This window comes from Microtus ochrogaster, chromosome 16 (genome assembly GCF_000317375.1).
Source record: "Microtus ochrogaster isolate Prairie Vole_2 chromosome 16, MicOch1.0, whole genome shotgun sequence".
Lineage (NCBI taxonomy): Eukaryota > Metazoa > Chordata > Mammalia > Rodentia > Cricetidae > Microtus > Microtus ochrogaster.
Window position 1 is genome coordinate 18,200,157 of NC_022018.1, and position 25,756 is coordinate 18,225,912.

At 38.3% G+C, this 25,756-nt stretch overlaps 1 protein-coding gene across 3 annotated transcripts in view; it reads right to left on the minus strand.

Annotated features, from left to right (window-relative positions):
* Znf438 (zinc finger protein 438) overlaps positions 1 to 25,756 on the minus strand; it is a 150,910-nt gene that overhangs the window by 55,911 nt on the left and 69,243 nt on the right. For all 3 annotated transcript variants that reach the window (XM_026783132.1, XM_026783131.1, XM_005354805.3), the window contains one exon: positions 7,737 to 7,962. The gene's annotated coding sequence lies outside the window, so the exon portion shown is untranslated. The remainder of the gene's footprint in view (positions 1 to 7,736; positions 7,963 to 25,756) is intronic.

The window sequence follows — 25,756 nt, forward strand, 5'->3', positions numbered from 1 at the left end:
ATTTTATTTTATTTTGACACAGGGCCTCAATATTGTAGCTCTGGTTGGGCTGGAACTTACTATGTAGACCAGGCTGTCCTGGAACTCATAGAGATCTGCCTGCCACTGTTTTCTCAAATGCTGGGATGAAAGATGTGCCAAGCCTGGTCAACGTTAGAAAATTTTGTAATGACGTATCTCAGTATGCTTTCATCCATTTGTCCAATGTTTGGTGGGTCCTTTTGTGTGACCTGTACAGCAAGATTCTGTTTTAAACATGTAGTCTCTTGAAGTTTTTAAGTATCAGTACTGGGGGAAAAGTGTAAGGACAGATTCAGTTTCCAGGCCCACATTTAAGTGCAGAAGCAAATTAGAACCATCGAAAAAGACAGGGCATTGGCTTCTTGCCTCTATGTGTACACATAAAGTATATATTCATGTTCAATTGATGCTTTATTCACAATAGTCAGGTAATGGAACCAGACCAGATGCTTGTCAAATGATGAATGATGACTAGGTAATGAAAATAAAGTTACACACACACACACACACACACACACACACACACACACACACACACACAGGAATTTTATTCAGCTAAAGAAAAACTGAACAGCAAAATCTGCAGCAGAATGGCTCAAAAATGGAAAATATTATACTAAATGAGGTAATATAGACCCTGAAAAGGCAAATTCATACATTCACTCTCATATCCTAGCTCAAATTCTCAGATTAGTGTACTTTTTAACTTGGAGTGTTTGTAGAGGCCAAGGAGATAGGAACAGAGGGGGAAAGGCCTTAAAGAGGGATCAGTAGTAGAAGACACATCGCATAAACTAGGGATATAACCGAAGGTAGAAAGGTTTCAGTGGAAATGGTGGAGAGGGTGGAGAAGAGGGGGTAAGGACGAGTGTTAACCAAAACTAAGTATATATGAAAAAGATACATGAAAACCTACTAGTTTGTAAGCTTATTAAAAATAAAAGTATAAAAATTGAATAGAGGTACCCTCTGTGGGTAGATAACCTAGAGGAAATAATGGGTTTTTAAATAAAAATTCTAGTGTCAGGTATGGGATATCTCCCTATAAGCTGCTGATCAGGGAGGCTTCAGAGGCCCATAAACCAACATAGGTTATTGCTAGTGCTTTTGATTACCACCAGAATTAAGATACCACACTTTGGTTACAGGACAGAGAGAAATCAAGCTGGAAATGACCTGGAAAATCCTCCCTAAGATCTAGCATTCACAGTACTAGAAGGTGTTATGTAGGACGCTGAAGGAAAGAAGTCATTAACAATCGCACATAACTACTGAAAATCATGTAAACTATAATAGTAAGATGAGGCAATGGTTATAGGGGCAACCAATTGCTTTCTAAAGTTGGACTGGAGGCTGGCCCTCAGGAGTGAATTCATACCTGGTATTTGTAGAACTGGTCAAAGGTCCATGGCTCAGGAGCACACAGGCCCACAAGAGAATATACTACTGTTGTTTTGTTAGATGAACATGTTTCCAAGTTGCCTTATAAATATTTATGTTTATATCCATAGATAAGTGCTGCTCTCAATGTTGGTGAGAAATAAGCTAATTTTGCAGTGAGCAGTTTTAATGCAGAGACTCATAACTGATTAAGATGCTAAGAATAAATGACTGTTGAGCATTCAGTTCAAAGTGGGACATCTTTACCAACCCTTTCTAAAGTATGAAGCCCATCATGAAGAGCAAGTAGAAGGAATGTAAAAATAAAAACTAGGAAAGGATGCTGAAAAACAATGTCTTCTAGATTTTAGTCATGAACTCATTGAAACTGTGGTTGTCTACACAAGGTCTGGAGAAGATGAAGCCCATCAACATTCCAACAAGGATGAAGAAGGGGCTCATAGGCCCTACCTACCCCTCCTGAGGGACTACTGCCAGTTAAGTATTGTGGGTACATGTGATTTTCTTTGTGGTACAACTACTAGCAGGTTTTCATGGTCCAATAAATAATTTTCAACACATACTCCTACAAACAGCACTAAGTAAACTCAGTGGATCACATACATACAAAAAGGAAAGAAGGGAGGGCCTTGGGATGGAGAGTTTCAACAGGAGAAGGAAAAGCTCGAGTAGTTATGAGGCTGATAATGACAAAAATACATTATATACATATATGGAACTGTCAGAAATATTTAGAAATAAAACTATTGATGAAACTAACAACATAAGAAAATACCTTAAAACTATTTGAAAAAATTGCGGGCATATTTTTCAGTTAGCTACAAAAGCCTCATAAACTCTAACATTTGTACCTCCATGTTTCTCTGGATTTTATATGGATGTGTCAACAGTCCATTTTGTTGATACACAAACCCTGACAATGAATGAAAAGCAGGGTTCAGAGTCTAAGGGCATAGAAGAGTGAGTATAGAACTCCAGTCGTAGGACAGTGTGCTGCCCATATCCCCGAAATAAAAGTGGGTACGTGTTCAAGAGACCTGCCCTGATAGCACCAGAACATTCTTGCTATGAATATAAAAAGACAAAGTGATTTCTTAATTAAAAACAAACTAGATTAAAATAATAAGTAGAAAAAAATCCTACATATTTTATTTGAAGAAAGTATTCTTTAAGTATTTTTGTGTAGTTATGAGGTAATTTGCTAATTATAAAATCATGCTTCCTTGACTAATAAGAAATGTTGGGTTGACTGAGGTGCAGCCTAGCTGAGGATCAGGTGAACCCAATTAACCCAATTTTATCTTCCACATCCTAAGTGATTTATTTTCGATGTTCCCTAAGTCCTTTAGAGCCCAACAAGAAAAATCCATAAACAAGCTCTGAAGGCCATGACATTAATTTTGCTGTCATTCTTATGCCTTAAGTGTACATCCAAGACTACAAAAATTCTTGTCCTTTGGGAAAGAAGGCAAATCTGAAACTAATTATGGCAGCTATTATCATAATACTATTAAATTAAATGCTATGACCTTAGAGAAATTTATTTTGGTACAATTTTGCTAATGAACACATCTTCTCAAATGAGATTAGCTCACTCATGCCTAGAGCAAAATGGTTTGAAAAGAGGCCTAGCAGAACAAAACCACCATACAAAACTTGGAATTTCCATTCTCATAAGGCTCAACTGGAAAGTCTGATGTAATGAAATTGGCACTCCTAGACTTGTTTTACAGAAAATGTGGTATCTGTTACAAAGTTTTATTTAAGAGTCAAAAACTTCAAATGCCCTTGGATGTAATACTGAACGAAAAGTCTTATCTGTCATAGTTATTGCCTCCTATGGTCACTCATTACGGCTTCCTATTGTCATATGCTTGCTGGGAATTTGCTTATAGTCAACATCTCTATTTATTGAAAGCTAAGAGGGAAAGGAACACAGTATTCCAACAGCTCAATATGACTGAGTTTTTAAAAGTCCTTTCTGTGTGTGTGTGGGGGGGGGCATGGACATTATACAGTGTGTATGAGAAGGTCAGAGAGCTACTATGGATGCCAGTCCTTACTTGGTTGAAATAGTCTCTTCTTTGCTCCTCTGTATGACAGGCTAGTTGGCTCACAATCTGGGCATTCGCCTGTCTCCACCCTTTATTATGCCACAGGAGTTCTGGGATTACTTATCTATGTCACTGGGCCTGGCTTTGTATGGGCTCTAGAAATCCAAACTAAGTTAACCTCACATTTGTATGTCAAGCGCTTTTATCGTTTGAGCCTTCTCCTCAGCTCCTATTCCTAAGCTTTAAGAATCAAGCTGCTAGGGCTACAGAGATGGCTCAGCGGTTAAGAGCATTCATTGCCTGTTCTTCCAGAGGTCCTGAGTTCAATTCCCAGCAAACACATGGTGGCTCTCAACCATCTGTAATGAGGTCTGGTGCCTTCTTCTGGCCTTCAGGCATACACACAGACAGAATATTGTATACATAATAAATAATAAAGATCCCTAAGCTGTTCTTTAAAAAAAAAAAAAGAATCAAGCTGCTTTATGTATTGTGAGGATAAGATGCAGTAGTAGCAACACCCAAGCTCAATGAGATCCTGTTAGCTCAGGTTCCTAGCATCTCACCAACATATGAACTGAGCTTCAGGTAGGAAAGGAAGCTACCTGACCTGGCATGAGGACATGTTTGCTATTGAGTTCTCCAGGGCCCTGAAATTGTGTAGATACTCACAGACTACAATTGGCTTGCTTTAATTCTTACAAGTGCTCGAGGACAGGGATTAGAGCTGAGGCCAGTGAAAGATGACTCTGATGGGCAGTGAGGAAAAATTAGGCAAGTAAGACTACCAACCTTTGTGTTACAACCAATGAACAGGAAAAGATTCAGGCAGAAAAAAAAACTAGTGGCAACAGAAATGGAATGTGAAGAAATAAATTCCTTAAATTCTATTGAGACACAATGCCATAGGAAACCACTCAAGAGCTGGTTCTTTGTGTATTTTCCTGAACTCTAGAGATGTTTCTAGACAGCTTGCTCAATGCTGATGGTCTTGAAAACCACTAATTAACAACTAGTGTTAAATGGTCCTGTTGTTGATCAGATACAATCACAAACTGAGATAACATTAAGTAATTTAAGAACATCTTTTACTTGTCTAAACTTTAAAGCTAACTTTAGAATAAGACTTCAAATGTTTTTATTGGCAATATTAACTGAATACAAGACACTAGGTCACAGAAAGGTGAGAAGAATGTAGTAAGGCAGCAAAAGATTTCCACATCAATTTACTGTGGACACTCAGAGATAATAATTCAAAGGACACTGCAAGGAGAGCCTTCCTCACCTTCTGTTCTCATTTCCTTGCCACATTTCCACCATCTATTCTGTGAAGGCCCACAGAGTTGTGAGCCTGTTCTATCTTGACTGGAGGTAAGAGAGTCTGAGCTTATTTTTGTTGACAACAGATGTGGCTACAAATAAGAGATTCTGACCTTGTGTGTGGTTAATTAGTATTTTAGGTGTAGAGGTGAATCCACTCCACCTGGACCAAAGGTTGGAGAATTCAAGTCTATTCCTTATATCATGTTAATGAAGTCTGTAGCCTGCCCCCTCCCCTTTTGGAGTAAAATATATAAGCATGTGGAAAATAAATGAGGTAGATTCAGTATTCACTGAATGTCCTTCCTGATGCTGTTCTGTTTCTGTCTCTTATTTCTCTTATACCACTGTTCCGTTTGCTTAATAATTCTAATCCTCACGTTCCTACCCTAGAACATACAAGTTTTATTGAAGCTAGTCACCAACACTATTTTACCAATCCCTATTTCAACATATACTTTGTACTTAAAACTGTAACATCTTTTAAACTTCTAACCTAGTAAATAAAATTTCTTTAAATTAATTTTTAAATGTTCCATTATATTTTGTTCTTACAAAAATAGTAAAGATATAGTGCCACAAGGACATGTGCTCAACTATGTTCCTAGCAGCATTGTCTGTCACAGCCAGAACCTGGAAACAACCTAAATGCCCCTTGACCAAAGAATGGATAAGGAAAATATGGTACATTTAGAAAATTGAGTACTACACAGAAAACAAACAAACAAACAAACAAAAACAGGCATCTTGAATTTTGCAGGAAAATGGATGGAGCTAGAAAACATTATTTTGAGTGAGGTAACCCAGACATAGAAAGACAATTATCACATGTACTCACTCATAGGTAGTTTTTAAACATAAATCAAAGAAAACCAGCCTGCAAACCACAATCCCAGAGAATTTAGACAACACTGAGGACACTAAGTGATCTAATAGATCTAATCTACATGGGAAGTAGAAAAAGACAAGATCTCCTGAGTAAATTGGGAGCATGGGGACCTTGTGGGAGGTTTGAAGGGGGGAGGGAAGAAGCAGGGAGGGGAGCAAAGAAAGATGTAGAGCTCAATAAAAATCAATAAAAAAGATAGTGAAGATAAAATTATCAAAACCAAATATAACAGCTATGACAACAAATACACAGGAAATGAAAATAGATAATACATAAAATAAATACTTCTGTGAATCAAAGGCAATAATAAAAAGGCAACTGATGGAAAGTTATTTTCAGATCATATAATAAGTTCACATGATGCTAATATCCAGAATTTGTAAAGATATCATTCAGATTAAGACAAAACAATCAGTTTAAAAATGGGGGAAAGCCACTCTACCTATTATTGAAGACATCACACATTTTAGTTGCTTGGAAGAGAAACCAAGCTGGAAGTAGCCTGACTCTTGCTCCTTTCTGGATATCTTTCATTGTACCAGCAGGTACAATGCAGGCTGATAGCAAATAAGTCACCAACAGTCTTACCCACAGTGGACCTTTGTGTTACAACAATGACATGCCAGACAAGATATGTCCATTGGTACAATAGTGGTGTGATTGTTATATGTGTGGCCAACTGCTTTCTATCTGGATTGAAGGCTTGCTCCATAGAGGGAATTCATGCCTGGTACTATTCAGCCGGTCAAAGACCCATGACTAGTCAGTCACAGGCCCTGGTATGGAACCTACTGCTATTGTTTTGCTAAATGGTCATATTGTTAAACTGTCTTCTAAATATTTATGTTTATACCTAAAGATCAATGCTTCTGTAAATCTTGACCAGAGGTTAATATGAATACTCAAAGTTGGTCAAATTGCTGAGATTAAACAACCAGGGAATGTGTAGTCCTAAAAGGGCAATCAAACTTCCCTTATCCAGTCTCAGTGAACATTACAGAAGAGGGAGCACAAAGAATATAAAAAGCAGAAAGCAGCAGTGTAATGGTCTGTCCCACTCCCTCCCCAGCTGAGGCAGGCAGCTCTTCCTTCTGCTTCCAATCTGTCTCTCACAGGCAGCGTGATGGATCCCTGCCAGGGACTGCCAGCCTTGCCACCCCAGAAAATAAGTAACATGTAAAAAAAATTAAAACTTAACAAAGTAAAAAAGTAACAGCACTAATAAATTAATTATAATAAAGAAATAAAGTAATTAAATAAATAAATTGAATAAGTAAATAAAGTAAGAAATGAAATTTTACAAGTAAATTGAGTTTCTCTTTAGGGTAGAGGCCAACAAGAGGAGACATTCCAGTCATGTGTTCTTATGCCTCATTTCCTTGCTGATGAGGAACACCTTCACATAGGTTCTGTAAATTCTATTCCGATGTCTGCCTTACAAAGGTATGCTAGCTTCACTTTTCCTGTACTGTTTCCAGATGTAGATACACACAAAGCATGGTGTTAAATGTCTACAGAATTCAATTAGGGGATGTGCTGCATGGGTTTGCAGCTAAAGGAACAACAGACTATGCCACATAACACATGTGTGCAGTGGGCTATACTGTCCAGGTTTGTATAAGAACACTCCATGTACACTCAACAGCCATGTGCTCTATACTAAGAGCAATTAGTCACTATTGTAAGAGAGAGAAAACCTGTAGCTAGAATCTACTTTAAGATACTTTTCTGTTCAAGGGCAAATATTTTGATTTTCAAATAAGATAAACTTAGAGTACTTAGAAAATTATCTGTGCCTTTCTCAATTTCACATGACATTATACTCAATAAATACTTTTCTAGAAAAATCAACTATAAAAATCTATCCATCAGCCATTAAAAAGAAATTCAGAAGATTGTAGTTCTACTGAAATGATATTATATGTAAGTTCATCAACTTTTTGTCTTTCTATATTTTTCCAATTGAAAATAATTTCAATTTACTAATAGATCATTTAAAATATCAGTATAAAACTCAAAAATAATCTGAAGAGACAAGTATTCTGACTTACCCAGATGAGCTGAAGTTCTGAGATGCTATATCGCCCTTGTACGGTTTAGTTCTCTTCTCCCAATACAGATCATACTTATATTGATGTAATTTAATGTGTATCTTCCTCAGCAGACTCAAGACTCTACAAGGGCAGGGTTCACATCTGTCTTGATCCCATTACTCCAAGGGCCTTGGAGAGTCATCATTCAAATATATTTGACAAATCGACTTTAAAGAATATAAACCTAGACAAAAGGAGATACAAGATTTTACAGATATTCTAAGACAAAATACTTCTATTTATAAAGGTTACACAATCAACAAAATACACACAGTTAAACACAGATGAGGACAGGAACAAAGATTACTTGCCCAAATGACTGACTGGTGTGACAAAATTAAAGCATATGTCCCCTAAGCATAATGTTCCAAACCTCCACCTCCAGCCTCCCAAAACTAAACTCTGAATCACAAAGGCAAAGCCTTTAACAGAACAAGTGACCTTTGAAAGGACTCTACTGCTATTATATTCTAAAGGCATGCTGTTACTAAAATCAATTACTGTTAGATTGCTTCAAAACCTATCATAAGCAAAAAAAAAAAGTTTAACAAACTTCCTTAATACACACTCAGATACAAACAACACCCACATTCATACACTTACACATCAGCTTTTGCTCTTGATAATTAATGAGAAGAAGCCAAATCTTAACAATCACTAATGAAAACCTAAGGCTTTGGGGTCTGTCAGTTTTTGCACAACTGAATTTATTCATGAACTTGCATTCCAGCTTTGAGGCAATCTGAAGCAAGACAAAAGTTATACTTTTTCTAAATCATATCAAAATAGAAACTTCGTGGGGCTGGAGAGATGGTTCAGCATGTAAGAGCACTGTCTGCTCTTGCAGAGGACCTGGGTTTGATTTCTAGCATCCCCATTTGGCAGCTCCGTAACTACAGCTCTAAGGAACTAAATGCCTCTGGGTTCCACACACGAACACATACTTGAAAAAAATAGAGTAGACATTTTATGGCCATAAAAATGACTGGTGAAAATCATATGCTTCTGTATGTATGCGTTTATCTTTTGTCAAAGCAGGATAGTTAAAAATCATAAGTTTATTTGTTAATTAACACAATCAATGACCATAAAACAAGTAATGGGAACTTCTATAAAGGCTCAGGAAGTATTTCCAGTTTTGTGGCTCTGAGGTGCCCATTGTCTCTCACTACTCTCCTACTAATAAAACAAAATAAAGAATACCTACAAAATTACTCCACCCCTTTCCCGAATACTGAAACCAAACTGTCTAATTTTCATTTGTCATGAGCATAATCTTTTAGGTTTTTTTTTCCTAATAATTCAGAAATGTAAAAGTCTATTAGTCAGACATGATAAAATAGGCCTTTAATCCAGCACTTGGGAGGCAAAGACAGACTCTGAGTTCCAGGTCAGCTTGACCTATACAAAGAGTTCTAGGTCAGCCAGGGAGACAGAGAGAGAAGCTGTTTGAAAAAAAGAAAAAAAGAGAGACGAGAGAGAGAGAGAGAGAGAGAGAGAGAGAGAGAGAGAGAGAGAGAGAGAAGAAAGCATTCTTAGATTATAGGCCTAAAGTGGCCTGTCAATTATAATGTTATCCTAAATCAATGGTTTAGAACATCTGATTCATACCTCTTAGTACAGCAGTTCTCAACTTGTGGGCAGCAACCTTTTGGGAGGTCACATCAGATATCCTGCATATCACATGTTTACATTATGATTCATAACAGTAGTAAAACTTACAGTTATAGCATAACAATGAGAATTTTATGGTTGGGGTCAACACAGCATGAGGGACTATATTAAAGGATCGCAGCATTAGCAAGATTGAGGACACTGATTTAGTAGCTAAGTGTCCTAGCCCCACCCCCACATATGAGGAAGTCTACCACTACCACCAGAATGGAACTAAGCTCTCATGTACAGGCAGGAGTAAGCTACACTACTAAATAGCAACTGCAGCAAGAATAAACAAACAAACAAACAAATGGCATGAATATTTTAGACTAAATGTACCAAGCAGTATTCTCAGCATGTGTTAGTTTAATTACAGCCATGAAATGGGTATTTCTATGATCCCTATTTTACACATAAAGAAACTCTGGCATGAATGGCTTATGTGAATTATCTAAGCTTACACAAGGAATAAATGTCCTCTTGAGACTCATGGACAGGCACCATGCTTTGTCCTTTAACTTCACCATTTGTTCTTTTCTTGTAAAATTTCCATTTTATGTGACAATTCTCAGAAATTAAAATGTATCATAGATTAAGCACATGTAGAAAACAATGCGATACACTTAACAGTTAATAATAAACAGCTAAGCTTTACTGAGCTTTCTAGACAATAACAAAAATTGAAGGGCTCAGATGGAGGGGTTTTCAGTGTTCACAAGGAAAGACTGGGCATCCAAGTCCCTATTCCTTCCTGTGTGCTGCTCACTGGAATACATGTTGATAATATTGTCCCAGGAAAAGGGTGCCGAAAGTCACTAGTGCTATCTCTAAATGACTTCTGAACTTTCTTACTTAAATTTCCTTGCAGCTTTGCTATGAGCAGAGGACATTTACACAGCTCTACTGTTTGTCCCTTACTGGTGTGCTAGCAGGAATGTTCAACCGCCACACTACAGCAAACTTAACCCGCACTCACTTGCATGCTGTCCTTGTTTCTATTCCTTTTTTAGCTCTGAGGACTGCTGGTATTCCAAATCCAACAACATACAGAATAACAGATTCTTTAGTGGGCATTTGAAAAAGTTGGTGTTATTAAAATTATTTAACTAAATACTTAAAATTTATTTCAGCATAGTGTTATTTGCTAACGTGGCCTTTAGAAGTTACAATGAAAGATGGTAACTTCAATAACTTCAGAATAAAAACACTGAAGAATTTGACATTTGAGGAGTTTGGCTGGCCAAGGAAATAAGAAATGGCTAAAAGTGAACTTATTCCAAAGAGCTGTCACTGGAAGGCAGCTATGTGCCAGACAATTACTTCAGAGTCTGCTTTCATTACTTACAGAAACATGAAGAAACTTAAATGACAGATGATCTCCATAGCATCAGGCCAAGGACATAAGATACTAGGGTTCTTATGAGGACAAGGCTCAGAGCAAAATTAATATGGCCAATGTTATAAAGTATTTGCCAAATTTTCTTAAATTTTTGCTTTCTCAAAGCACTTGCTATCAGTAAGCTGCACAATTCTATAATATGTGTGACTAGCATAGTAAGAAAACGATACTTCCCAGCAGAAAGCAAGCAGCCATGTTTCCTGAGGTGCTTTAAAATAAAATCCAAGGGGGATTTTCTGGCTGAAATTTGTACTGCAACATTTTCATTTTCAAAAGCCACATCTCAGAGCTGTGGCTTGCACTCTCCCTCTCACCTTCTCTGCTGTGGAGCACATCACACTGGATCAGCGCTATCTCCTAAAAGCCCACTGACATCCATGTTTCCCCTTCTCTGCTGCTGATCTCCTGGCACATGTTGCATCATCCCCTGCCTAGAAAACTACATACTCCAAACAGGCTTCTGTGGGGTTCACGGTCTGCTCTTGACTCACTTCACCCTCTATTTCTTGTCCCAGTTCTGCACCCCAGTTACCCAGCCTTCCTTGAATTTCTTAAGCATACCAGCTTCCTCTCAATGGAGTATTTACATATGCTGCACTTGTTCGCTGTAATGATAAAATGCCTAAGACAATTAACTTAGTGGAGGATTTACTTTATTCATGGACTCTAAAGTGGCCAATAGTGGGGGAGTACGTTTCGTGACAGGAGGAATGGCAGAGGAGGCTGCTCCTTCTCATGATGGGTAGGAAGCAAAAGGATAGTCAGAGAAGAAGGGGTAGGGGCTCCAATATTCCCTTTAAGAGCATGTTCTCACAGTGCTCTAACTTATTTCCACTAGGCTCCACCTCCAAAGGTTCTCCTAGTCCTCAATATATATTTCTCTCATATTTGTGACTTTATTTAATAATGCCTAGTACCAACAACAGAGAAGCTTTAGAAGAGTGGGCTCACAGTTCTTTGTATTCAGCATCTAACATCTAGCATGTAGCATCACAACAGAAACCCAAGAGGAGCTCGATCAGCAATTGGTTATGATAAAACTGACATGCCACAATGTCTCCTTTTAAAGGGTTATTCTATTTACAGCAAGAATGGCTATATTCCACATAGCTATAGGCTAGGTTATAGGGTGCCAATCTACATATCACAAATGCTCCTTTGAAGTGTTCTATATACAATCAGAATGGATATATTCTACATAGCCACTGGCTAGGTCACATGGTACTTCATGCTCAACCTTCTTAAGAACTGTCAGGTTGTCTGATGACACTTCATATATAATCCTCACTAGCAGTATATGAATTCTCCAGGTGCTACACAATCCCAGAAATGCCTGTTTCTACTTTTTTATCATATGGCACTGTGGTAATTCTTAAAAGACTAGTGACATTTAGTACCTTTTCATATGCTCACTGGCAACTTGTTTTTGTTTTTTGTATGATAGGGTTTCTCTGTGTAACAGCTCTGGATGTCCTGGAACTAGCTCTTGTAGACTAAGCTGGCCTTGAACTCACAAAGACCTGCCTCCCGTGTGCTAGAATTAAAGGTGTGTGCCACCACCGCCCAGTCCTACTCACTGACACTAAAAAAAAAAAAGTATATGTATGTGTACATATTTAATTACGCTACTTTTTTTTATTGATGAGTTGTAAAAGTTCTTCAACTATTCTGGATACAAGCTTCTTACCAGATATAATTTGCAAATATTCTCTTTTATATCCTGGCTTGTCATTTCAGCCTTGAAGGTTTTTAATTTTGGTGCAAGCCAACTTACCCACTTTTAGTTTGTTACTTGTGCTTTGAGTGTCAATCTTATAAATTATTTTGCATAACTCAAGTCATAAAAATGTCAACCCTTGGTTTCCTCTCAGAGTTTTTCAAATTTTTTACCTTTATCTTTAGGTCTTTACATAACTTCTATACATAATATAGGGATTTTCCTTTTGTTGTTATTGTTGCTGTTGTTCTAGGACCACTTGGTGAAAAGCTATCCTATCCCTATTGATTTTTCTGGGCATCCTTATTGAAAAACAGTGTAGCAGAAATATCAGGGTACATTTGGATTCTTCCTTCTATGCTACATATCTCCTATCCCTACTGCAGTACCATGCTGACTTCTTTATTATAATTTGTAATTTAAGTCATGATACTAAGAAGGATGAATCAGTATTTCCTCACTTCCCCACACCCCCAGCTTTCCAAGCCAAGTTTGGCAACTCTAAGTACCTTGAATTTCCATTCAAATTTTAAAGATAAGATTGTCAATACATGCAGTATGGGAAAGTCCTGACTGCACAGAGCTTGCACTGAGTATGTAGTTTTAGTGTAGGTAGGGCTGTCATGCTAACAGTGTTAACTCTCCCACCGTAAAAACTTGGAATGTCCTTCCTAATTTAAGGCTTTAATTTTGAAATTATTTTAGCATTTTGTGTTACAAGTCTTGAACTTCTTTTGTTAAATTTATTTTTGGTTTGGTGCTACTGTAAATGTTGCTTTACTTAGTTATTTTCAGATTCAAGGCTAGTGCATAAAAATGCAACTGGTATTTATGCTGATTTTGTATCTTTGAGCCTTGATACTTAATTTTTAGTATCACCATTTTTTTCTTAACATGTTTCTTAAGAGATTTTATAAGCAAAATCTTGTGATATACAAATTGGGACCTCTTTCCTTGTCTACTTGTGCCAGTTAGAACCTTCAGAACAACACTGAATAAAGGTAGAGACAAAACAAAGACTTTTCCTTTTCCTAACTTTGATGGGAAAGCATTTTAGTCTTCTACCACAAAGTATCTGAGCTGACACGTTTTCAGAGATGCCCTTCATCAGGGTAAGAAGTTTTCTTCTACTCTTTGTCTGCTAATTCTTTTCACAAGAAGGACTTAAATGCCATTAAATGCATCCTGTTTCTATTGACACATGGCTTTTAAACACACACACACACACACACACACACACACACACACGTTCCTTGGGGTTTATAATGTTGAGTCAATCTTACATTCCTGAGATTAACCCACCTGGTAATGATTTACAATTCTTTTAGTTATTTCATTTAGAACACTAGTATTTTGTTGACTGTTTTTTGCATCTATATAAGGGTTTGTCTAGTTTTCTTGTGTGGTTTTATTGTTTAAATTCTACTTGGTCTTACAGAATAATCTGGGAAACATGTTATTCCTTTCCACACATCTGAGAAAACATGGACTACTGTCAATTCTTCCTCAAAATTTTGAGAGAATTCATCTGAGCCTGAAAGAGAAAGAAGAGAGGAGAGGAGAAGAGAAGAGGCAGGAGAAGAGAGGGGAGAAGGAATATTGTGTGGGTTGAATCAACTGTTTTACATGTTAAAAGTTCAAATTTTCTATTCTTGAGTCAGTCTGGATAGGTTTTGTCTTTTAGGAATTATTTATTTTAATGAAGTAATCAGAAGAAAGTATTTGTTCTTAGTATTCCTTTATAAGCCTTTACATTTCTGTAACAGAAGCAGTGATGCTCTGTTTTCAGTGTTGACTTTAGTATTTGGATTGTTGACTTTCATCTCTGTTGGTCTGGCTAAAGGTTCATTTTCTTCAATTGATTATTTATTTATTTATTTATTTATTTATTTATTTATTTATTTATTTAAGATTTCTGTCTCTTCCCCGCCACTGCCTCCCATTTCTCTCCCCCTCCCCCAGTCAAGTCCCCCTCCCTCGTCAGCCCAAAGAACAATCAGGGTTCCCTGCCCTGTGGGGAGTCCAAGGACCACCCACCTCCATCGAGGTCTAGTAAGGTGAGCATCCAAACTGCCTAGGCTCCCACAAAGCCAGTAAGAACCAATTTTTCCAGTCATTCCTTTTCTTCAGTAGTTTTCATCATTTACTTGTGCTTTGTTGTTCTTGTCATTATTATCTGAGACAAGGTCTCATTATATAGCCTTATAATTATTATTGTTATTATTATAGTCAAACTCTCATTATGTAGCTTCGGCTGGCCTGTAATTTGCTATGTAGACCAGGCTAGCTATGAACAGAGATGGGCCTGCCACTGTCTTTTAAGTGCTGGGATTGAAAGTGTGTACCACCACACCCCACTTGTGGTTTACTATTTATTATTTTATTTCTATTGGTTGTGTACGTGGTGTTCTCTTTCTAGGTTGATAAGGTGGGAGGTTAAATTTAATTTGGGATCATTCTTTAAAAAATAGACATCTAGGGACTTTGGGGGAGATGGTTTCCATTTGGATCCCCACAACTCACATGAAAGTCAGATGAAGCAATATGTACATCTGCAATCCTAGTGCTTGGTTAGATGGAAGGCAGAGACAGGAAAGCCCCTGGAAGCTTGTGAACCAGGGAATCTGGAATATGCAGAGATGAACAGAAATACTCTTTTTCAAACAAGGAAGAAAGTGAAAATCAACACCCGATGCTGTCCTCTGATATCTACATATTCTCAGGGGCATGTATTTATACATGTTTGTGTATATGCACGTATATACACATACAGCATCTGTAGCTATCCATTTTGAGGCAAAATAAAAAAGTATGGGTGTAAGAAAAAGGAAAGGAGCCTGTTACTTGAGAGTCTGATTAAAGTCTCTCACCAACTAAGAAGCAAGAAAGCACAATTAGAATTTTTTGCCAAAGCTGACAATATAGACATAATATTCCTTTTGAATAGAGACGCTTTATGTTAAAATAACAGTAAACAAGGGCTTTAATCCTAAATGTGCACTCCCTTTGGTAGGTTTCTCTCCTTTCCCAAGACATTTTCTGAGTATCTCAAGAAGAAGACTCAGTAAGATTTGTTCACTGTTTGCAGTAAGATCCCCTACCTTCCTGTACTCCTGTGATTTTATTGATTGTGGTCCTCTCATTTAGATTCCTTAGCAATCTCTGAAAACAGTAAGTTCCAAACCCATTAAATTGGCAGGTCTGAGTATTGTGAAGATGGTGAAGGGCAGGTTTGTAAGAAGCCCACACCTATGCTCTGGAGTACCTTTCCCCCAACACTTGTTCTTAAATCTCTATCATCACCATCATCACCATCATTATTACCATCAATGCCCCAGAAATGCTTAATCATTCATGGGCAGCCCGTTTATGGTGGCTCTCCAGTTGTTCATCTCCTGGGCAGTCCTAGATGCTTGTGTTATTGTCATACCTAAGGTTCCACAGTTTTCCTTTATGCTGTCTACCCAGCATCTTTTGGGTCTTCCTCTTCACTTATCCATGCAGTCCTCCAAGCAGTGCTATCTTCAGGGACCTGCTCTCATTCATTCTCATAACATGGCATAAGCACCTCAAGCGCGGTTGCCATATCCTGTAGTTTATTTCCTTCTGTAGATGGCGAAGTTTCTTAATGTCATTGTTGCACAGCCTATGTCTTTTTGTGATGCCTAGAATTTTCCTGAGACATGCCGTCTCAAACACATTCAGCCATTGTTTGGAAGTGTTTCATTGTCCAGTGTTTCATTTCGGAGTTGTAAAGAAGGCAAGACAAGTATCTCGTATACTTGTAATTTTGTTGTCATTTTGTCTCTTGCTGACCAAACCTTTCCTAGTGCCTGGAATGCAGCCCTCACTATCCCCATCTGCCTCTTGACATCTGAAATAGTTCCCTCCTTTGAACTGAGGTTTCCTCCCAGATAGACAGAGTTGACTGATTGCTTGAGGTTCTGATTCTTTACAATATTAAAATCCTGTGCACCCTTCCCAAGTGTTATATCTCAGTCTTCCCAATGTTTACTTTTATACCAAGGTTTTCACTTAACTTCCACCACTGTATTTACCATGGCCCGTAGCTCATTTGGATTGCTGTATCGTTGGTGAAACACAAGTTATTGATTTGCACACCACCTATTTTGCACACCTATCACCTTATCCTCCAGGGCTGTTGCTACTATTAATTCCAGAAATATATTAAAGAGTAGTGGTGAGAGGACGTATCCTTGCAACACTCCTATGATTGTCTTAAACTGATCACTTAATCCTCCACAGACTTTAACTGGTGCAAAGGTATCTTTAAAGGCATCTCCTAGTATTCTTATGATTTTCTCTGGGTACCTGTAGAATCTCATTGTTTCCCAAAGTCCTTTCCTCTGAATGCTTCCAAATGACTTCCTGAAGTCAATGTAACAGATATATAAGTCTTTTCCAAATTCTTTGTATTTTTCTGCCAGTTGCCTCAAAGGGAAGACCTGATCTATTGTGCTCCTGTTAGCCATGAATCTGCACTGGGCCTTTGCTAGGATCTCCTCTATTCTGCCTTTGATCCGTTGCAGGATAATGGAGGAGAAGTCTTGCTGCTATGGCACAATGCCCCCATAATTTGAGCAGTCCAGCTTGTCCTTTGTGTGTATGGGAATTACGACTGAGTGCTTCCATTCTGTGGGAATCACTTCATGTTCTCATATCTCTTTGAAGAGTTTGAGAAGCACCTTGGCCCCTGAGCCTATTGTAGCTGCCTCCAGCTCCTCCACCGTGATGCCATGCACTCCTGGGGCCTTCCTGCATTTTGCTCTCTTGATAGCTTCCTCTATCTCAATCCTGTCACTACTTAATATTTCCTCATCATCTCTGGTGTTCGAGTGGCTGCCGAAGTGCTTCTCATTGTAGTCTACACTGACAGCATTAGGGTCATTGTACAGGGTGTCAAAGTATCGTCTCCATCTTTGCTTTACTTCCCCTGGTTCTGTTAATAAATGACCTTGCCCAATTTGAATCACCTGAATCTGAGGAGCATATCTGGCAGTTATCTGCCTGATAGTTTTATAGATAAGATGTGTTTTATTATGGAATCTAGCCTCTTTGAGCTCTTTGCATATATCTTATATATACAGCTCTCTATCCTTTGCTCTTCTTTTGACCTCCCTGCACAGATAGTTGTGGTGTTTTGACCCTTCATTTGCTCTTTAGCTTCCTTCTTTTGTCCACCAGGTTGATCCTCTCTGCAGTAAGCCAGTCTACTGGTACTGCCCTTTTTGCATAACCAAATTTCTCCCTTAAAGCCTCCTGTATAGTTCCTTTGATTTTCTCTCATTTGCTTTCTATATTTGTAAGGGTTGTTTAGTGATTTCCCTCGTTTTTTTCCAGCAGTTTTCTAGTACTCTCTCCTACAGCTGCACTCATCAGTTGTTTACAATCGATCTTCCGGTTTGTCTCGCCTGATGTGCCTCTCCTAAGTTGCAGTTGAATGTTGGCCATAACAAGTTGGTAATTTGACCTAAGTTAGGAAATGATCAGCTGTTTTGGATGCTAGATAAGGGTTTCCTGCTGTCCAGAATGTAGTCAATTTGGCTGTATGTGCATTTGTCAGGGGATTTCCATGTCCTGCAACTTGCTGGTTTGGCCTGTTGGATTTTGTGTTGGATATATACAAATCATTTGCATAGCAGAGCAGAGATCAAGCAGTTGTTCCCTTCTATTGTTCCTTTGCCCGACTCCATATGTTCCCATGACACTATAGTCTATTCTTTCTTCAGATCCCACTCTTGCACAGAAGTCACCCATAATGGTTAGTTTGTCATTCTTATGCACCCTGCTGACCTTGTTTTATAGATCTGTGTAGAAACTGTTGATGAATCCTCTTCTGCTTTTGGTGTTGGTGTGTATACCTGTACTGTAGTTACTGGATGTGTTATTGTCTGAAATCTGGCTGATTTAAATTGTTCATGGTATCCAGAGGACCTACATGGTCATTTCCAGTCTCCCAGTAACTGCCTCTTCGATGGCGAGAATCTCTATTATAAGCTCTGTACTAAACCCCAACTCTGCTTTATCAAAGCTAGTCTTCAAATGTTTATCTGAGTTGAAGCCATGAATCCCAGTTTGGTTTGAGTCAGACCTCTAAAAGTTTCGGAAATTCCTCAAGTATTATGGTGACAAGAGTGAAGCTGTCCCATTACTGGGAACAAATTCTCTATGAAAATTGCCTTTCTCCAACTGTATCTTACAAGTTTCGGTGTACCACGCTTTGGGTTAATTTAACTTATAATATTTTCTAATTTACCTTGTAATTTCTTTATTGAACTCCCAATAATTTGGGAGTATTATTTAATTTCTACATACTTGTTCAATCCCCAAATTTCTTTGTGATTACTGCTAGTGCTACACACAGTGACCAGATGGTGCACTGTGATACTGAACTCTTCTTTATACTTGTTATATAACCTAACAGTTTGTCCTGGAGATGATCCACACATGCTCTTGGAGTGTTCTTTTGAGTGTAACTGTTAGGTCTTACAAGTTTATTGTTAAGTCTGGGAATGGACTCCAACTTATTCTGGTGTATTTAAAATAAATACTTATGCCAACCCCAATGGCAAGACATACACATAATAAAATCTAGTTTGGAGTTATTTTTAATACATTCATTCTTAATAACTCTAAGGGGCACAAACTAGGAAATAAAGTTACTTGTCCTATATTTTATTCCATTAGCCTATAATAGGAAAGTTTATCACTTAAACAAAGTGCTGACTTTTCCAACAATATGTACATGAATACAACTTAAAGACTAACCACTGAACAATATGAACTTATAGAACAAAGAAATGTCCAAGTTTTGTTTCTAGATTATCTTGAAGTTAACACATGATCACCAGCTGCTGTTACCAAAGAATAGCTCTCTTGGTTGGCAACAGGGAGATCCTATCATTTTCCAAATCAAACATTTTTCTGAGTTTTACACACACACACACACACACACACACACACACACACCCCTACAAGAGGCTAGAAAGAGGGTTCAGTTGTTAACAGTGCTTGCTAATCTTTCAGAGGATCTGTGTTTAGTTCTGAGTATCCATGTGAGATGGCTTAGAACCACTTGTAACTGCAGCTTTAGGGGATAAGAAGTACTTTCTGGTCTCCAAAGGCACACACATACATACATGTAGATGTTAGTATTGAACTGCTGTTTTTTGTCACATGTCCCTTGTTGAAAGTAATGAAAGCATTTTGCTTTTAAAAACCTCATGGTGGGCCAGGTGGTGGTGGCACACACCTTTAATCCCAGCACTCGGGAGGCAGAGGCAGGTGGATCTCTGTGAGTTTGAGGCCAGCCTGGTCTACAAGAGCTAGTTCCAGAACAGATTCCAAAGTCACAGAAACCCTGTCTCAAAATACAAAACAAACAAACAAACAAAACCCCCCAAAAACCTCATGGTGAACTGTTTCCAAACCTGTAATAGTAAGTTTTAATGAAAGGAAATTAATAGCATCAACTGTATGATCTAAATCAGAAGATGTTAAGTCTGACAAAGGAGTTTTAGAAGCTGTTGTGGCTTATGCACCCAAGGCAGCCACCAGGATAAATAAGCCTAAATCTAAAACATGCTTTCACATTCACATGCTATGCGTTTTTCCAATTTTGGTGAACGCATTGCAAAGTTTTCACACAAGAAGAGATTCAATGAAATTTTTTAACTGCCTTCATCAGCAATATATAGACTATGAAGGTAAATTTATTTTGTTTGTCTTGCAATAAATCCCAATAGTTCCTGGGGACTAGTGTGCACTGGGTTCCACCATATAGTCCTCGGGAGGGAGGGTCCAAGTCTCTCTGTGCTCCATCCATGTCTATGATACTGGGTGAAGAGAAACAGCATGTATTCCCACAATGGTCATGTGAAGGAGCTAGGAAGGAAGACAGACTTAAGAACAACCAAAGAGTGGATTGAAAGAGATCATGGATTGGAGGAAGCAAGATTTGCTGAAAAGAAAAATGGAGGAAAAAGTGCTGATTGGTACTCAGAAGATAAGGGTACTACACTCTGACAAATTTTGAAGTCCAGTAGTCTTCTAGAGAACAGCCAAGGATAAGCCTCTCAAGCCACAGCTGGGCGAAAACAGAGGGGAAGGATCTCCCCAGACTGTAAAAACACTTGTTCTCACAGAGGGCCACATGGTGGGTAAAGACAACATCTTTTAAAGGGTGCATAAAGAGGCTTTATTCTAAAGACTAAAGCCCCACTTAACTTTGAGAACTGTAGGCTTAAACATAATCTTTCTTTTTATGTTGGCAAGGAATACATCTCTCTAAGTACACCATCCTTTTACCTACAATGTTATTCATAAGACTAGTGAAAACAAAAAAATTAATCTCTTTTTTAGTGTTCTGTATAATAATTCTACTGTTTCTATGTCAATTCTCTTTATTCTAAGCCAACTTCAAATTAACAGAGTTAAAATTTATGTTATAATAAGCACATTTTCTTTCAAAAATCAAAAGTAAAATCTGTTATATTCTAGAACAGAAAATATGCTAGAGAAGCTAAATAAGGAGAACCCAAAGAAAAACATATAGGTATCCTCCTGAATATTAACCTTCATCAGGTGATGAAAGGAGACAGAGACAGAGACCCACATTGGAACACCAGACTGAAATCTCAAGGTCCAAATCAGGAGCAGAAGGAGAGAGAGCACGAGCAAGGAACGCAGAACCGCGAGGGGTGCACCCACACACTGAGACAATGGGGATGTCCTATCGGGAACTCACCAAGGCCAGCTGGCCTGGGTCTGAAAAAGCATGGGATAAAACCGGACTCACTGAACATAGTGGACAATGAGGACTATTGAGAACTCAAGAACAATAGCAATGGGTTTTTGATCCTACTGCACGTTCTGGCTTTGTGGAAGCCTAGGCAGTTTGGATACTCACCTTACTAGACCTAGATGGAGGTGGGTGTTCCTTGGACTTCCCACAGGGCAGGGAACCCTGATTGCTCTTCGAGCTAATGATGGAGGGAGACTTGATTGGGGGAGGGGGAGGGAAATGGGAGGAGGTGGTGGGGAGGAGGCAGAAATCTTTAATAAATAAATAAATATATAATAAAAAAAGAAAATATGCAAGAGAATCAGTACAAAAGTGATTTTAGCATATCTGAGTATAATGTAGTTTAAAGAGAAATTTTCATTATTTAAAAAAAATATGGCTGGGTGATTGTGGCGCACATCTTTAATCCCAGCACTCAGGAGGTGGAGGCAGGTGGATCTTTGTGAGTTTGAGGACAACCTGGTCTACAGAGGAGTTCCAGGACAGCTAGGGCTGTTACACAGAGAAACCCTGTCTCTAAAACCAAAAGAGAAAAAGACATCTGAGCTGCAGTCAGAAAAGTCCTTGCCACACAATCACAAGAACCTGTGTTCAAACCTTAGCACCCACAGAAAAAACTGGGTGTGGTAACACAGGCTTTTAGTTGCAGCACTTGAAGAATGCAGACATGGCAAATCCTTGGGGCTTGCTAGACAGCCACTGTCACCTAACTGGTGAGGCCCAGGTTCCCAGTGAAAGAGACTAACTGAAAAATCAGAGTGAGCTGGACATGGTGGCACATACCTTTAATCCCAGCACTTGGGAGACAGGGGCAAATGGGTCTGTGAGTTCAAGGCCAGCGTGGTTTAAAGTTTCAGGGCAGTCAGGACTACTGACTTCACCCCCACCCTCTCTCTGAGGGGGTTGTGGAGGAAGGCAGAAAGAGGAAGAAAAAAAGAAGGAAATAGAAAACAGAAAAAAGAAATTCCATTTGCGATGACAAGGTTTAGTGGGTAAAGATACTTGCTGCCAAGCCTAATAATCAGAAGTCAGCCCTTGTTACCCACATGTATAAGGGGAAAATGAATTCTTGAAAGTTTTCTCTGATCTTCACATTTGTACTATAGAATGCACATGTGTGGTTTTGCATGTGCTTATTGATGCTTGTGCTTTTATGTGTTCACAGACATCTACCTCAATCAATCAATCAATCATCAATCAATCAATGGGGTAAAAAATTAGAAAACTAAACAAGATGGACAGTTCCTAAAAAATGACGGGTGAGGCTGACTTCTCACCACCACTGGCACAGGCTCACAGAAAACTACACCATATATATGCACAGACATTATATTAGCCAGGTATACTGGGGCACAAGCCTGCAATTCCAGCACTAGGGAAGGAGGGACAGGAAGATGTGCTGCAGGCTCCAGGCCAGTCTAAGATGCACATCATGACTGTCTTAAGAAAGCAACACACATACACACACATGCAAATTCACAATATTTCAATTATGACAACTACTCTCCGTTACCTTAAATAAAAATTCAAATTAGCTAAAGTAAAGTAATTATCTTGGCAGGTTATAGAGAGGAGACCCATCATTAAATTACATTTTATTAAAAAATTCCTGACTAAATAAAATGTGTCAGAAGTATCTCACACTTTCCCACCATTTATCTAATGAATAGGCATGCATACAAAAGCTTGGTTAGCAATGTAAAGACCTGGTTCTGTGAAAGTTGTTTGAGGAGTCCTGCTGATGGGAAAAAATATCCTCTAAAACAAGTACAACTCCAAACATATAAAGTGTCATAAAATTAAAAGAAACATTTATGTATACGTGCATGTAAATGTATGTGTACCACATGCAGACAGACGGTCTGGAGTGACAGGCCACTGTGAGCTAACCAATGGAGATGCTAGGAACTCAAAGTAAGAGTTTTGCAAGAGCAGCAAATGCTCCTATACACTGAGCCATCTCTCCAGGCCCTAAAGACTCTTTCTTTTTCCCCCTAAATATAAAGTAAAATACAATAAAGCATTGCAAGTGTCTGTTTTAGAATATGACAGCAGGGCCAGTGGATAAAGCCATCTACAACCCAATCCTGACGACCTGATCCCCAGAACTCAAGGTGGAAGGACAAAAGCCACTCCTGAAAACTGTCTTCTGATCATATGCATGTCACGGTGTTTAGACTTTTCTATTGCTGTGATAATACAATGACAATGGCCATGTCAAAGGACCAGCAGGTGGAAACTGAAGTTCACAAGATCAGTCAGTCCACTAGGAAACAAAGCTCTGATCGGTGAATCTAGAATAGGCAAGGCCCCAATGGCTTTGCTTCCAGAATGTTTGTTGCTACTGCTGTGCTTTTACACATTTGCCACTGCCATTTTCCTCTAGTATTGGGCATGGTGTGGGTGGGTGTGAAGAGATCCCCACGGCCTACGATTTAGTGTGATTATCTCATGGAAATATCCCGCTCTACTGGGCATTCTTACCTGTGGATTATTGTGAAGATGATTCCTCCTAAGCTGCACTGTTCTCTGAAGCAATGATTTTATAGTGGTAGTTTAAGTAGAACTTTGATGATTGAGGGTCTTTAGTACATATAATAAGGACTATGATAGATGTTAGTTTAATGGAAACTACTAAAGTAAAAGCAAGAAATGGTGTTGCCCCTGGTAAAGTATGGGCTGTAGAGCATAAAAAATAAGAACAAGGAAATGTCACACATTTAACAAGGAAAAGTTAGTTTCTCTTGTGGAGCTGTATAGACAGACTGTAGCTTAGTTAATGATTAAGAAAAACAAGTTATCTCACGTTCTTTTAATCTTAATGTTGGTAGGGATGTTTACAGGTTTCATGCACACATAGCTAAAAAAAAAGCTTTAAATAATGACTTAAGGTTAGGTTAAGGTGTTTTTATTAATGGCTCCGAGGTAAAAAAAATATTGGAAAACAATTTAAGAACATAATTTTAATGGCTGAGCAAGGGAGTCATTGAAGCCAAGGAGCAGGAACAATGGTAGCCTGGCTACTGCTGAATGGTATGCCTTTCTTGATAGGATGGGTTGATGACCAAAGAAATGATGAATTTCTTGTACCCATTTCTGTCCTTAGCGTCCTGATATACAAAACTTCTGATCAATAAATATGCACTCTGAGGACTTAGAGATGACTGATTCTTTTTCTTATATAAAAGATATGATTTGTGATTCTTTTAAGATTTCATATAAGATTGCCTTTTGAGGTAAGTAACAAAATGATTGGTCCCTTCTTTGTAATCGCAAAATGCAGTCTGCCAGCAAAAGAACTGGTTGAGAAAAATACTTTGCTTGCATATTCTCTGTTAATCTATAACAAGTTGCTTGGGTATGACTGCATGTAGGCTCTTGGACAACTTGCCTTTTACCTGTCATATATAAAAAGTTTAATCATATGGAAAACATTTTTATTTACTTGTATTCACTTAAAAAACAGAATATAACAATGTAACTTTTATACTGCTTGATAGATTTTGATGAGATTACATAAACTGTAAAGGAAAAGATAAAGTTAGTTAGAAGGAAAATGCCAAGAGAGACAAAGGGATACATCTGGATAGAGGTAAGAAATGAACAAAGAAAAGATGATAAAGATACCCTAAAGGTGTATGTTTTTCCCTTTTTCACCAGCCCCAGAGAGCTAAGTTTTGTCTCTTTCACGGGCGGCAGAGAATTAAGTGTTACTCCCTCAGACAGAAAAGTCAAGTTGAATAGTTTGCTGACTCCATAGTTTCCCCCTCAATCACTGAACTGCTGAAGGCTGGCCCTCAAGGCAACGGTAACGCAGCATAACCAAGGTAACTTATAAAGTAAGTATTTATTTGAGGTGCAAGGTTCCTAAGAGATAGGAGTCTATTACCACCATGGAGGAAAGCATAGCAGCTCACAAGCTGGAGCAGCAGCTAAGAGCAGAAGTTAGAGAGACAGAGACACAGCGAGAGATTGAGACTAACTCAAAGCGATATGAATCTTTTGAAAACTCAGAGCCAGCCTCCTGTGACACACCTCTTTCAACAAGACTATACCTCCGAATCCTTGCCAAACAGTGACACTGCTATAGAGATAAATACTTTGCATTGGTATGGATCTTAATTTATTGATACAAATTTAAAATCAATTTTGTTATATATATATATATTTTTGCTCATGATGAAGGTATTTGCTTCTACAACTCATTTAAAAAATGTAATATATATTAAGAAATACAGGTTAATAGATAGTCATCTATAATAGTCAAGCTTGTAGTCATGTTAGTTAGGTTTTCTCGATGTACAGAGATATATTTCAGATGGGCAGTTATCCTTCAAACCTTGCAAAGACTAACAGAATATGGCATTTAAAATATTTAAGAA